The 12,408-nt window shown below is 40.4% G+C and overlaps 1 long non-coding RNA gene across 2 annotated transcripts; it reads right to left on the bottom strand.

The window, feature by feature from the left end:
- Window positions 1–677: 677 nt before the first annotated feature.
- Window positions 678–5,393, bottom strand: LOC146420118 (uncharacterized). Of its 2 annotated transcripts, XR_014849263.1 has the most exons (4): window positions 2,700–2,893; window positions 2,623–2,656; window positions 2,267–2,412; window positions 678–784 (listed from the first exon to the last, which is right to left on the bottom strand). It is a non-coding gene; the product is annotated as an uncharacterized LOC146420118 (long non-coding RNA). The 2 variants fall into 2 exon arrangements; XR_014849264.1 differs by lacking the exons at window positions 2,623–2,656; window positions 2,700–2,893 and adding an exon at window positions 5,321–5,393 and having other exon boundaries at window positions 2,267–2,387.
- Window positions 5,394–12,408: the final 7,015 nt, after the last annotated feature.

The raw sequence follows: 12,408 nt of genomic DNA, 5'->3' as shown, positions 1-12,408 counted from the left end.
ATATATTAATATATTTATATATTTATATTTATATATTTATATATTTATATATTTATGTATTATATTTATATATTTATATAAATATATATTCATATATTCATATATTTATATATTTATATTATATTTATATATTTACATATTTACATACTTACATAAATATATATTATATAGATTTATATAAATTTAGATAAATAAACTCAGTTTACTGACTTTATTTCAGTAAAATAAACTGAGTAAAAAACCCAGTAAAATAGCAATTTTGCAATAAGTGCAATAATGGCTAAATTCTTTATTTTTGTAAAATAAAATCAGTAAATTACTCAGTTTACTGAGTTTATATAAATATAAATAGATATTTTATACTTAATATATTAGTATATAAATATATTAATATATTTATATATTTATATATTTATATTTTTAAATTTTTATATTTTTATTTATATATTTATGTATTATATTTATATATTTATATAAATATATATTCATATATTTATATATTTATATATTTATATATTTACATATTTACATATTTACATATTTACATACTTACATAAATATATATTATATAGATTTATATAAATTTAGATAAATAAACTCAGTTTACTGAATTTATTTCAGTAAAATGGAGTAAAAAATTCAGTAAAATAGCAATATTGCAATAAGTGCAATAATGACTCATTTCTTTAATTTTGTAATTTATTCAATTGATTAATATTAATTCAAAATATAAAAGAGGAAAGTTTACCCATTTCCCAAGCAGAGCTCTTCTTTCTTCAAATACCTGGGAAACAAAAATTTCCCAAATTTCCTCAAAATTTCCTCAAAATTTCCTCAAAATTTCCTCAAAATTTCCCCAAATTTCCCAAAAATTTCCAAAAATTTCCCCAAAAAATCCCAAAAAATCCCCAAATTTCCTAAAATTTCCCCAAAAATCCCCAAAATTCCCCCAAATTTCACCAAAATTCCCCCAAATTTCACCAAAATTCCCAAAATTTCCCAAAATTCCCCAAAATTTTCCCAAAATTTCCCCAAAATTCCTCAAAATGTCCCCAAAATATCTCCAAAAAATTTCCTAAAATTGCCCCCAAATTTCCCCTAAATTTCCCAAAATTCCCCAAAATTTTCCCAGAATTTCCCAGAATTTCCCAAATTTCCCCAAAAATTTCCCCAAAATTCCCCAAAATTTCCAAAATTCCCTAAAATTTTCCCAAAATTCCCCAAAATTCCCCCAAATGTCCCAAAAAAATCCCAAATTTTCCCCAAATTTCCTCAAAATTGCAAAAAAAATTTACCCAAAATTTCCCCAAAATTTCCCAAAATTTTTCCAAAATTCCCAAAAATTCCCCCCAAAAATTTCCAAATTTCCCCAAAATTTCCAAAAATTTTCCCCAAATTCCCCAAAATGTCCCCAAAATGTCCCCAAAATTCCCCAAATTTCCTCAAAATTTCCAAATTTCCCCAAATTTCCCCAAAATTTCCCCAAAATAGCTCAAAATTTCCCCAAAATTCCCCAAAATATCCCCAAAAAATTCCCCAAAATTTCCAAAATATTTCCCCAGATTTCCCCCAAATTTCCCAAATTTCCCCAAAAATTTCCCAAAATTCCCCAAAATTCCCCCAAATTTCCCAAAAATATCCCAAATTTTCCCCAAATTTCCTCAAAATTCCTGAAAAATTCCCTAAAATTTCCCCAAAAATTCCTTAAAAATGCCCAAAAAATCCCTAAAAATTCCCTAAAAATTCCAGAAAAATTCCCCAAAAATTCCCTAAAATTTCCCCAAAAATTATCTAAAGTTTCCCCAAAAATTATTTTAAAATCCCCAAAAATTACCCCAAAATTTCCCCAAAATTCCCAAAAATTTGCCCCAAAATTCCCTTAAAAATTATTATAAAAAAAAAAAATCCTGAAAAATTCTTCAAAATTCCAAAAAATTCCCCCAAAAGTCCCAAAAATTATCCCAAATCCCCAAAATCCCCAAAATCCCCAGAATTCCCCAAAAATTCCCAAAATTTCCCCAAAATTCCCCCAAATAGCCAAAAAATTACTGAAAATTCCTCAAAAATTTCTCACAATTTACTCAAAAATTCCTGAAAAAATTCCCTAAAAAAATCCCTAAAAATTCCCAAAAAATTCCCTAAAATTTCCAAAAAAATTCCCTAAAATTTCCCCAAAATTCCCCCAAAATTCCCCAAAATTTCCCCAAAATTCCCCCAAATTCTCCCAAAATTCCCCAAAATTCCCCAAATTTCCCCCAAAATCCACCTTGTCGTTGATCCCCTGGTGGTTCAGAGGAGTCCAGCAGCTCAGCCTGAGCTGCAGTTTGGATTTATCCGGATTTCTGGGAGCTGCAAACGCCATGGGAGTCCCAAAAAATCCCAAATCCCTAAAAAACACAGCAAAAATCCAACCTGAAAATCCCAAAAATCCAACCTGAAAATCCCGAAAATCCAACCTGAAAATCCAACCTGAAAATCCCGAAAATCCAACCTGAAAATCCCAAAAATCCAACCTGAACTTCCCGAAAATCCAACCTGAACCTCCTGAAAATCCAACCTGAACCTCCTGAAAATCCAACCTGAAATCCAGCCTGAAATTCCTGAAAATCCTGAAAATCCAACCTGAAATCCAACCTGAACCTCCTGAAAATCCAGCCTGAAAATCCCGAGAATCCAACCTGAATAACCGAAAATCCAACCTGAAAATCCAACCTGAAAATCCCTAGAATTAAACCTGAAAATCCAACCTGAACCTCCTGAAAATCCAACCTGAAAATCCCAAATATCCAGCCTGAAAATCCTGAAAATCCAGCCTGAAAATCCTGAAAATCCAACCCGAAAATCCTGAAAATCCAACCCGAAAATCCCAAAAATTCAACCTGAAAATCCCAAAAATCCAACCCGAAAATCCAACCTGAAAATCCCGAAAATCCAACCTGAATAACCAAAAATCCAACCCGAACTTCACAAAAATTCAACCTGGAAATCCTGAAAATCCAACCTGAAAATCCCAAAAATCCAACCTGAAAATCCAACCTGAACCTCTGGAAATTCCACCTGAAAATCCCAAAAATCCAACCTGAAAATCCAACCTGAAAATCCAACCTGAAAATCCCGAAAATCCAACCTGAAAATCCAACTTGGATCTCCTGAAAATCCAACCTGAAAATCCCAAAAATCCAACCTGAACCTCCTGAAAATCCAACCTGAAAATCCAACCCAAAAATCCTGACTATCCAACCCGAAAATCCCGAAAATCCAACCTGAAAATCCCAAAAATCCGAGCTGCACCTCCCCTGGCACAGCTTGAAGTTGTTTCCCTTTATCCTGTCCCTGTTTCTTGGGAGAAATCCCAATTCCCAATCCCAATCCCAATTTCCCCTGGCTGTCCCAATCCCATTCCCAACCCCAATCCCGATCCCAACCTGAATCCTGATCCCAATCCTAATTCCAATCCCAATTTCCCCTGGTTGTCCCAATCCCATTCCCAACCCCAATCACCTCCCAACCCCAATTCCAATCCCAACCCCAACCCCAATCCTGATCCCGATCCCAATCCCATTTTCCCCTGGTTGTCCCAATCCAATCCCTATCCCAATCCCATTCCCAATCCCATTCCCAACCCCAATCCCATCCCAGTCCCAACTCCCACCCCAACCCAAATCCCAATCCCAATTTCCTCTGGTTGTCCCAATCCCAATTTCCCCTGGCTGTCCCAAGACCAATCCCATCCCAACCCCAATCTCATCCCAATCCCATCCTCATCCCAATCCAATGCCATTCGCAGCCCCATTCCCAATCCAATCCCAATCCCAATCCCATCCCATTCCCAACCCCAACCCCAACCCCAACCCCAACCCCATTCCCATTCCCATTCCCATTCCCATCCCATCTCAATCCAACCCCAACCCCAATCCCATCCTCATCGCAATCCAACTCCATTCCCAATCCCATCCCAACCCCATTCCCAATCCCAACCCCAATCCCAACCCCAATCCCAATCCCAATCCCATCCCAATCCCATCCCAATCCCATCCCATCCCATTCCCAACCCCATTCCCAACCCCATTCTCAACCCCATTCTCAACCCCATTCTCAACCCCAACCCCAATCCCATCCTCATCCCAATCCAACCCCATTCCCAATCCCATTCCCATTACCAACCTCAATCCCATCCCAATCCAATCCCATCCCAACCCCAACCCCCACCATAACCCCAATCCCAACCCCAATCCCAATTCCCATTCCCAATCCCATCCCATCCCAATCCAACCCCATTCCCAACCCCAATCCCATCCCAATCCCAACCCCAATCCAACCTGAACCCCTATCCCACCCTCATCCCAATCCAACCCCAATCCCAACCCCAATCCCATTCCCAATCCAATCCCAACCCCAATTTCCATTCCCTTCCCCAGACACTCTCCAGCCCCTCACTGTCCCTCTTGTCCCCAAGCTGTCCCCAAGCTGTTGGTGTCCCAGCAGTGCCAGCGCAGGGGACAGCCACTGCCATCGCTCTCTTATCAATCAATCAATCAATCGATTTATCTTATCAATCAATCGATCGATCTTATCGATCAATCGATCCTATCAATCCTATCCCGCCAGGGTGCAAACATCGCGAATATCGTCCCCCCAGGTGTCCCCCTCGTGTCCCCATGTGTCCTCTCACTGTGTCCTCTCACAGTGTCCCACCCCGTGTCCCCAGTGTCCCCAGTGTCCCCCCATGTCCCCCGTGTCTCCAGTGTCCCCCCAGTGTCCCCCCGTGTCCCCCCCGTGTCTCTAGTGTCCCCTGTGTCTTCAGTGTCCCCCGTGTCACCCAGTGTCCCCAGTGTCCCCAGTGTCCCCAGTGTCCCCAGTGTCCCCCGTGTCACCCAGTGTCCCCAGTGTCCCCCGTGTGTCTCCATCATGTCCCCCCGTGTCCCCCGTGTCCCCAGTGTCCCACAGTGTCCCCCCGTGTCACCCTGTCCACTCGTGTCACCCCGTGTCCCCCTGTGTCCTCTCACCGTGTCCCCCCGTGTCCCTCGTGTCCCCAGTGTCCCCGTGTCCCCCTTGTACCCACCGTGTCCCCCCGTGTCCCCCTGTCCACTCGTGTCCCCAGTGTCCCCAGTGTCCCCAGTGTCCCCAGTGTCCCCCCGTGTCCCCAGTGTCCCCCGTGTGTCCTCTCACCGTGTTCCCCAGTGTCCCCTCGTGTCCCCCTTGTACCCACCGTGTCCCCCCGTGTCCCCCTGTCCACTCGTGTACCCCGTGTCTCCCCGTGTTCCCCCGTGTCCCCCCAATGTCCCCAGTGTCACCCCAGTGTCACCCAGTGTCCTCTCACCTTTCTCCTCCCTCCCGCGGTCACCTCCTCCTCCTCTTCCTCCTCCCGTCCGCATCCCGTCGCTATGGCAACCGCGGTGCCAACCAATCAGGTTCGTCCTCCCCCTCCCCGTCAGCATCCCGTCTCCATGGCAACCGCGGCGCCAGCCAATCAGCTCCCTCCTCCTCCTCCTCCCGCCCGTCCGCATCCCGTCTCCATGGCAACCCCGGGGGGCGCCAGCCAATCAGCTCCCCCCCAGCTGCCGGCCGTTCCGATCTACCTAGCAACCAGCGCGGCGCCTTCTGATTGGCTGCGGGGCGGCGAGTGGGCGGGGTAAGTTTGCTGGGCGTGGTCACGCAGAGGGCGTGGTCTTTTCCGGGGGCGTGGTCTCGTGTGGGCGTGGCTTCCCGGGGGCGTGTCCGGGCGCTGCCGCCGCCAGCGGAGGGAAGGCGCGGGAGCGGCGGGCAGGGCGGCGGGAGCGCGCAGGTAACGAGCGGCCACACCTCGGCGGGGACACCGCGGGGACAATGGGGACACTGCGGGGGGCTCAGCGCCGCCGTGGGGGGCGGGAGGAACCCTCAGCTCCTTCCGCAGCGGCGGCCATGCAGCGCCGTGCGGGCGGGAGAGCGGCGGGGCGGCGATGGCGGTGCTGCGGGCGGAGGAACGGGAGAGCGGCGGGGCGGCGATGGCCGTGCTGCGGGCGGGAGAGCGAACGGCGGATGGCGGTGCTGAGCGCCGGCACGGTGCCGGATCCGCGGGGGAACGAACGGGGGATGGCGGTGCTGAGAGGCGGCACGGTGCCGGATCCTCGGAGGAACGGGGGATGGCGGTGCTGCGCTCGGAGGAACGAACGGCGGATGGCGGTGCTGAGAGGCGGCACGGTGCTGGATCGCGGGGGAACGGGGGATGGCGGTGCTGCGCTCGGAGGAACGAACGGGGGGTGGCGGTGCAGAGAGCCGGCACGGTGCGGATCCTCGGGGAACGGGGGATGGCGGTGCTGCGCTCGGAGGAACGGAGGAACCGGGAATGGCGGTGCTGGGAGGCGGCACGGTACCGGATCCGCGGGGAACGGGGGATGGCGGTGCTGCGCTCGGAGGAACGGGAGGAGGAGAACGGGGGATGGCGGTGCTGGGAGCCAGCACGGTACCGGATCCTCGGGGAACGGGGGATGGCGGTGCAGGGAGCCAGCACGGTACCGGATCCTCGGCCTGCCCCTCCCTGCCGCGCTCCCCGCGCCGGGGAAGGGATGCTGGTGGTGCTGCTCCCAAATCCTGCCGGATCCGCGATTCCGGAGGGATCCCCTGCGGGATCCCGGGATGCTGCTCCCGAATCCTGCCGGATCCGCGATTCCGGAGGGATCCCCTGCGGGATCCCGGGATGCTGCTCCTGAATCCTGCCGGATCTCCGATCCCGGAGGATTCTGGTGCTGCGGGATCCCGGGATGCTGCTCCCGGAGGATTCTGGTGCTCCCGGTGCTGCGGGATCCCGGGATTCTGTTCCCGAATCCTGCCGGAGCTGCGATCCCGGAGGATCTGGTGCTGTCCGTGCGCTGTTCCTGCCGCGGAACACGACCCAGAAATCCAGAAATCCAGACATTCAGAAATCCAGAAATTCAGAGATCCAGAAATATAGAAATCCAGAAATCCAGAAATCCAGGGATCCAGGGATCCAGAAATCCAGGGATCCAGAAATCCAGAAATCTAGAAATTCAGAAATCTAGAAATCCAGAAATCCAGGGATCCAGAAATCCAGAAATTCAGAAATCCAGAAATCCAGGGATCCAGAAATCCAGGGATCCAGAAATCCAGAAATCTAGAAATCCAGAGATTCAGAGATCCAGAAATCCAGAAATTCAGAAATCCAGGAATCCAGAAACCCAGAAATCCAGGAATGAGGGATGCAGTTCAGGGAAATCTGTGGGATTTCCCTCTGCAGTCCTTTCGAGTGGAATGTAAACCCAAAGAGAGACGTGGGTGGGTTTGGAATGACTGAGATTTAAATTCCCAAAGCTTTGAATTCCCAAATCATCCTGTGATTCTGAGAAAATTCTGTGAATTTTCTGTGAATTTTCTGTGAATTTTCTGTGAATTTTTTGTGAATTTTTTTTTTAATTTTCTGGGAATTTTCTGTTAATTTTCTGTGAATTTTTTGTGAATTTTCTGTGATTTTTCTGCAGAATTTTCTGCAGAATTCTGTGAAATTCTGGGAAAATCTCTCCAGGATTTTCTCTGCCTCTCCATCCTCCCTCCTGAGCCAATCCTGCCCAGGATGGGTTTGGAATTAACTGAGATTTAAATTCCCAAAGCTTTGAATTCCCAAAATTCTGAGAAAATCACGGAAAACCTCCCCAGGATTGTTTCTGCCTCTCCTGAGCCAATTCTGCCCATGGTGGGTTTGAAATTAGCTGAGATTTAAATTCCCAAAGCTTTGAATTCCCAAATCATCCCGTGATTCTGTGAATTTTTTGTGAATTTTCTGTGAATTTTTTGTGAAAATTCTGTGAATTTTTTGTGAATTTTCTGTGAATTTTCGGTGAATTTTCTGTGAATTTTCTGTGAATTTTCTGTGATTTTTCTGTGAATTTTCTGTGAATTTTCTGTGATTTTTCTGTGAATTTTCTGTGAATTTTCTGCAGAATTTTCTGTGAATTTTCTGTGAATTTTCTGACAATTTTCTGTGAATTTTCTGTGAATTTTTTGTGAATTTTTTGTGAATTTTCTGCGGAATTTTCTGTGAATTTTCTGTGAATTTTCTGCAGAATTTTCTGTGAATCTTTTGTGAATTTTCAGTGAATTTTCTGTGATTTTTCTGTGGAATTTTCTGCAGAATTCTGTGAAATTCTGGGAAAATCTCTCCAGGGTTGTTTCTGCCTCTCCATCCTCCCTCCTGAGCTCATCCTGCCCATGATGGGTTTGGAATAACTGAGATTTAATTCCCAAACCATCCCGTGATTCTGAGAAAATTCTGTGAATTTTTTGTGAATTTTCTGCAGAATTTTCTGTGAATTTTCTGTGAATTTTTTGTGAATTTTCTGTGAATTTTTTGTGAATTTTTTGTGATTTTTTTGTGAATTTTCTGTGAATTTTCTGCAGAATTTTTCTGTGATTTTTCTGTGAATTTTCTGTGAATTTTGTGTGAATTTTCTGCAGAATTCTGTGAAATTCTGTGAATTTTCTGTGAATTTCAAGAATTTTTCAGAATTTGTGATTTTTGTGAATTTTCTGAGTTTTCGGAATTCTGTGAATTTTTTGTGAATTTTCTGTGGAATTTCCTGCAGAATTCTCTGAAATTCTGTGAATTTTCTGCAGAAATTTTTGTGAAATTCTGTGAATTTTCTGCAGAATTCTGTGAAATTCTGTGAATTTTCTGTTTTTGGTTTTTGTTTTGTTTTTGTTTTGTTTTTGTGTTTGTTTTTGTTTGTGAATTTCTGTGAATTTTCTGTGAATTTTCTGCAGAATTTTGTAAAATTCTGTGACAATCTCTGCAGGATTTTCTCTGCCTCTCCATCCTCCTTGTTCTCTGAGGTCAGGAAAAGCTGAAAAATCACATTTTTTTGTAATTTCTCCAGGTCAGGAATGGTTAAAAATCACATTTTTCTGTCATTTCTCCAGGGTCAGGAATGGTTAAAAATCACATTTTTCTCTCATTTCTCCAGAGTCAGGAATGACTGAAAAATGTAATTTTCTTGTCATTTCTTCAGGGTCAGAAATGGCTGAAAAATCACATTTTTTTGTCATTTTTTCAGGATCAGGAATGGCTAAAAATGACATTTTTTTGTAATTTCTTTAGAGTCAGGAATGGTTAAAAATCACATTTTTCTGTCATTTCTCCATGGTCAGAAATGGTTAAAAAATGACATTTTTTTGTAATTTCTTCAGGGTCAGAAATGGCTAAAAATTACATTTTCCTCTCCTGCAGGAGGAGTTTGGTTTGTTGGTTTTTCTTCCTTTTTTTTTCTCTGGCAGGAATCACTTAATTAATTAATTAATTAATTAATTTTTGCATTTTATTGGCACTTTTTTCCCATTTTATTCCCATTTTTTCCCATTTTATTCCCATTTTCCCCCATTTTATTCCCATTTTTACATTTTTTCTTTCCCTTTTTTCCCATTTTCCCATTTTATTCCCATTTTCCCCCATTTTATTCCCATTTTTACCCATTTTATTCCCATTTCCCCTCACTTTTTTCCCATTTTTCTCCATTTTATTCCCATTTTTACCCATTTTATTCCCATTTTTACATTTTTTGGCACTTTTTGCCCATTTTATTCCCATTTTTTCTTTTTCCCTTTTTCCATTTTTCCCTTTTTTCCCATTTTCCCATTTTATTCCCATTTTCCCCCATTTTATTCCCATTTTTTCCCATTTTATTCCCATTTTTTCCCATTTTATTCCCATTTTTCCCCATTTAATTCCCATTTCTCCCATTTTATTCCCATTTTTTCCCATTTTATTCCCATTTCCCCCCATTTTTTCCCATTTTATTCCCATTTTTCTTTTTCTTTTCCTTTTTTCATTTCATTTTATTCCCATTTTTTCCATTTTCCCTTTTTCCCATTTTATTCTCATTTTCCCATTTTATTCCCATTTTCCCCCATTTTATTCTCATTTTTTCCCATTTTATTCCCATTTTTTCCCATTTTTTTCCCATTTTATTCCCATTTTCCCCATTTTATTCCCATTTTTGCCCATTTTATTTGCACTTTTTGCCCATTTTATTCACATTACTACATTTTATTTGCACTTTTTGCACATTTTATTCCCATTTTCCCCCATTTTATTCCCATTTTTCCCCATTTTATTCCCATTTTTCCCATTTTATTCCCATTTTGCCCATTTTATTCCCATTTTTGCCCATTTTATTCCCATTTTTCCATTTTATTCCCATTTTTCCCATTTTATTCCCATTTTCCCCCATTTAATTCCCATTTTTGCCCATTTTATTCACATTTTTTGCATTTTATTCCCATTTTTGCCCATTTTATCCACATTTTCCCCCATTTTATTCTTATTTCCCCCATTTTATTCCCATTTTTCCCATTTTATTCCCATTTTTTCCCATTTTATTTGCACTTTTTGCACATTTTATTCACATTTTTGCGTTTTATTTGCATTTTTTGTGCATTTTATTCACATTTTTGCCCATTTTATTCACATTACTACATTTTATTTGCACTTTTTGCCCATTTTATTCCCATTTTTGCATTTTATTTGCACTTTTTGTGATGGAAAAAGGAAGCTTCTCCTTCTGTCCTTAAAAAAATAACCACAAAACTCAAAATCCCAGCGAGTGAACCAACAGGATCTGTGGCATTGCAACACCAGCTGGCCTCATTAATTAACTAATGAATTCATTAATTCATTCATTCATTAATTAATGGGCTCTTTGCAAAGCTGGTTTTGCTCCTTTTCTCCTGAAATTATTTCGTTTTTACTCTTTTTTTTCTCCATTTCTCTCTCAATAATTTCATTTTTTCTCTTTTTTTTTCTCCATTTCTGCTGAAATTATTTCATTTTTTCTCCTTTTTTTTGCTTTGTTTTCTCCCTCAATAATTTAATTTTTTCTCTTTTTTTTCCAATTTCTCCCTCAATTATTTTTTCTTTTTTTTCTCCCTTTTTCTCTCAATTATTTTATTTTTTCTCTTTTTTTTGCCCAATTTCTCCCTCAATTATTTCATTTTTTCTCTTTTTTTTTTGCTCCTTTTCTCCTTCAATTATCTTATTTTCTCTCTTTTTTTTGGCTCAATTTCTCCCTCAATTATTTCATTTTTTCTTCTTTTTTTTTTTTCTCAATTTCTCCCTCAATTATTTCATTTTTTCTCCTTTTTCTGCTCCATTTCTCCCTCAGTTATTTCAATTTTTCTCTTTTTTTTCTTCATTTTTCCCTCAATAATTTCATTTTTTCTCTTTTTTTCCTCCATTTCTCTCTCAATTATTTTATTTTTTTCTCTTTTTTTTTCTCCATTTCTGCTGAAATTATTTCATTTTTTCTCTTATTTTTTACTTCATTTCTCCCTCAATTATTTTTTCTTTTTTTTTCTCCATTTCTCCCTCAATTATTTAATTTTTACTCTTTTTTTTCCTCCATTTCTGCTGAAATTATTTCATTTTTTCTCTCTTTTTTTTCCCAATTTCTCCCTCAATTATGTTATTTTTTCTTCTTTTTTTTCCTTCCCTTTCTCCCTCAATTATTTCATTTTTTCTCTGTTTTTTTCTCCATTTTTCCCTCAGTTATTTCATTTTTTCTTCTTTTTTTTCCTCCATTTTTCTCTCAATTATTTCATTTTTTCTCTTTTTTTTTTGGCTCCATTTCTCCCTCAATTATTTCATTTCTTCTCTGGTTTTTTTCTCCATTTTTCCCTCAATTTTTAAATATTTTTTCTTTTTTTTTCCTCCCTTTCTCCTGAAATTATTTCATTTTTTCTCTTTTTTTTTTTGCTCCATTTCTCCTGAAATTATCTTATTTTTTCTCTTTTTTTTTCCTCCATTTCTTCCTCAATTATTTCATTTTTTCTCCTTTTTTTTTTTGCTTAGTTTCTCCCTCAATAATTTAATTTTTACTCTTTTTTTTGCTCCATTTCTCCCTCAATTATTTCATTTTTTCTTTTTTTTTTTGCTCAATTTCTCCCTCAATTATTTCATTTTTTTCTCTTTTTTTTTTCCTCCATTTCTCCCTCAATTATTTCATTTTTTCTCTTTTCTTTTGCTCCTTTTCTCCTTCAATTATGTTATTTTTTCTCTTTTTTTTTGCTCCATTTCTCCTGAAATTATTTCATTTTTTCTCTTTTTTTTTCTCCCTCAATTATTTCATTTTCCCCACGAAAAATATGTGTATTTTGATGTGCATTTCCCTTGAAAATACAATTTTATTTTCGGTGCTGCAAGGAATATCTCGAATATAAAATGGAAAAATCCTGAAAGGACAACATGGAATTTTTTCTGCTTTTTTCATAGTTAAAAACTTATTTTTTGGTGGTTTTTTGAGTTTATTTTGTATTTTTTCTTCAGTTGGAGGTGGTTGGGAAGGCAGAGCGTGAATCCTACTGTTTATTAATTAATTCTATAATTATAATATAAAAATAAATATAATTAATATATTAATGTACATC

Source organism: Lichenostomus cassidix, unplaced genomic scaffold (genome assembly GCF_008360975.1).
Source record: "Lichenostomus cassidix isolate B80296 unplaced genomic scaffold, HeHo_3.0 HiC_scaffold_72, whole genome shotgun sequence".
In the NCBI taxonomy this organism is placed as follows: domain Eukaryota; kingdom Metazoa; phylum Chordata; class Aves; order Passeriformes; family Meliphagidae; genus Lichenostomus; species Lichenostomus cassidix.
Note: the sequence above shows the minus strand (reverse complement) of the source record. Positions and strands in the feature narration are given on the sequence as shown.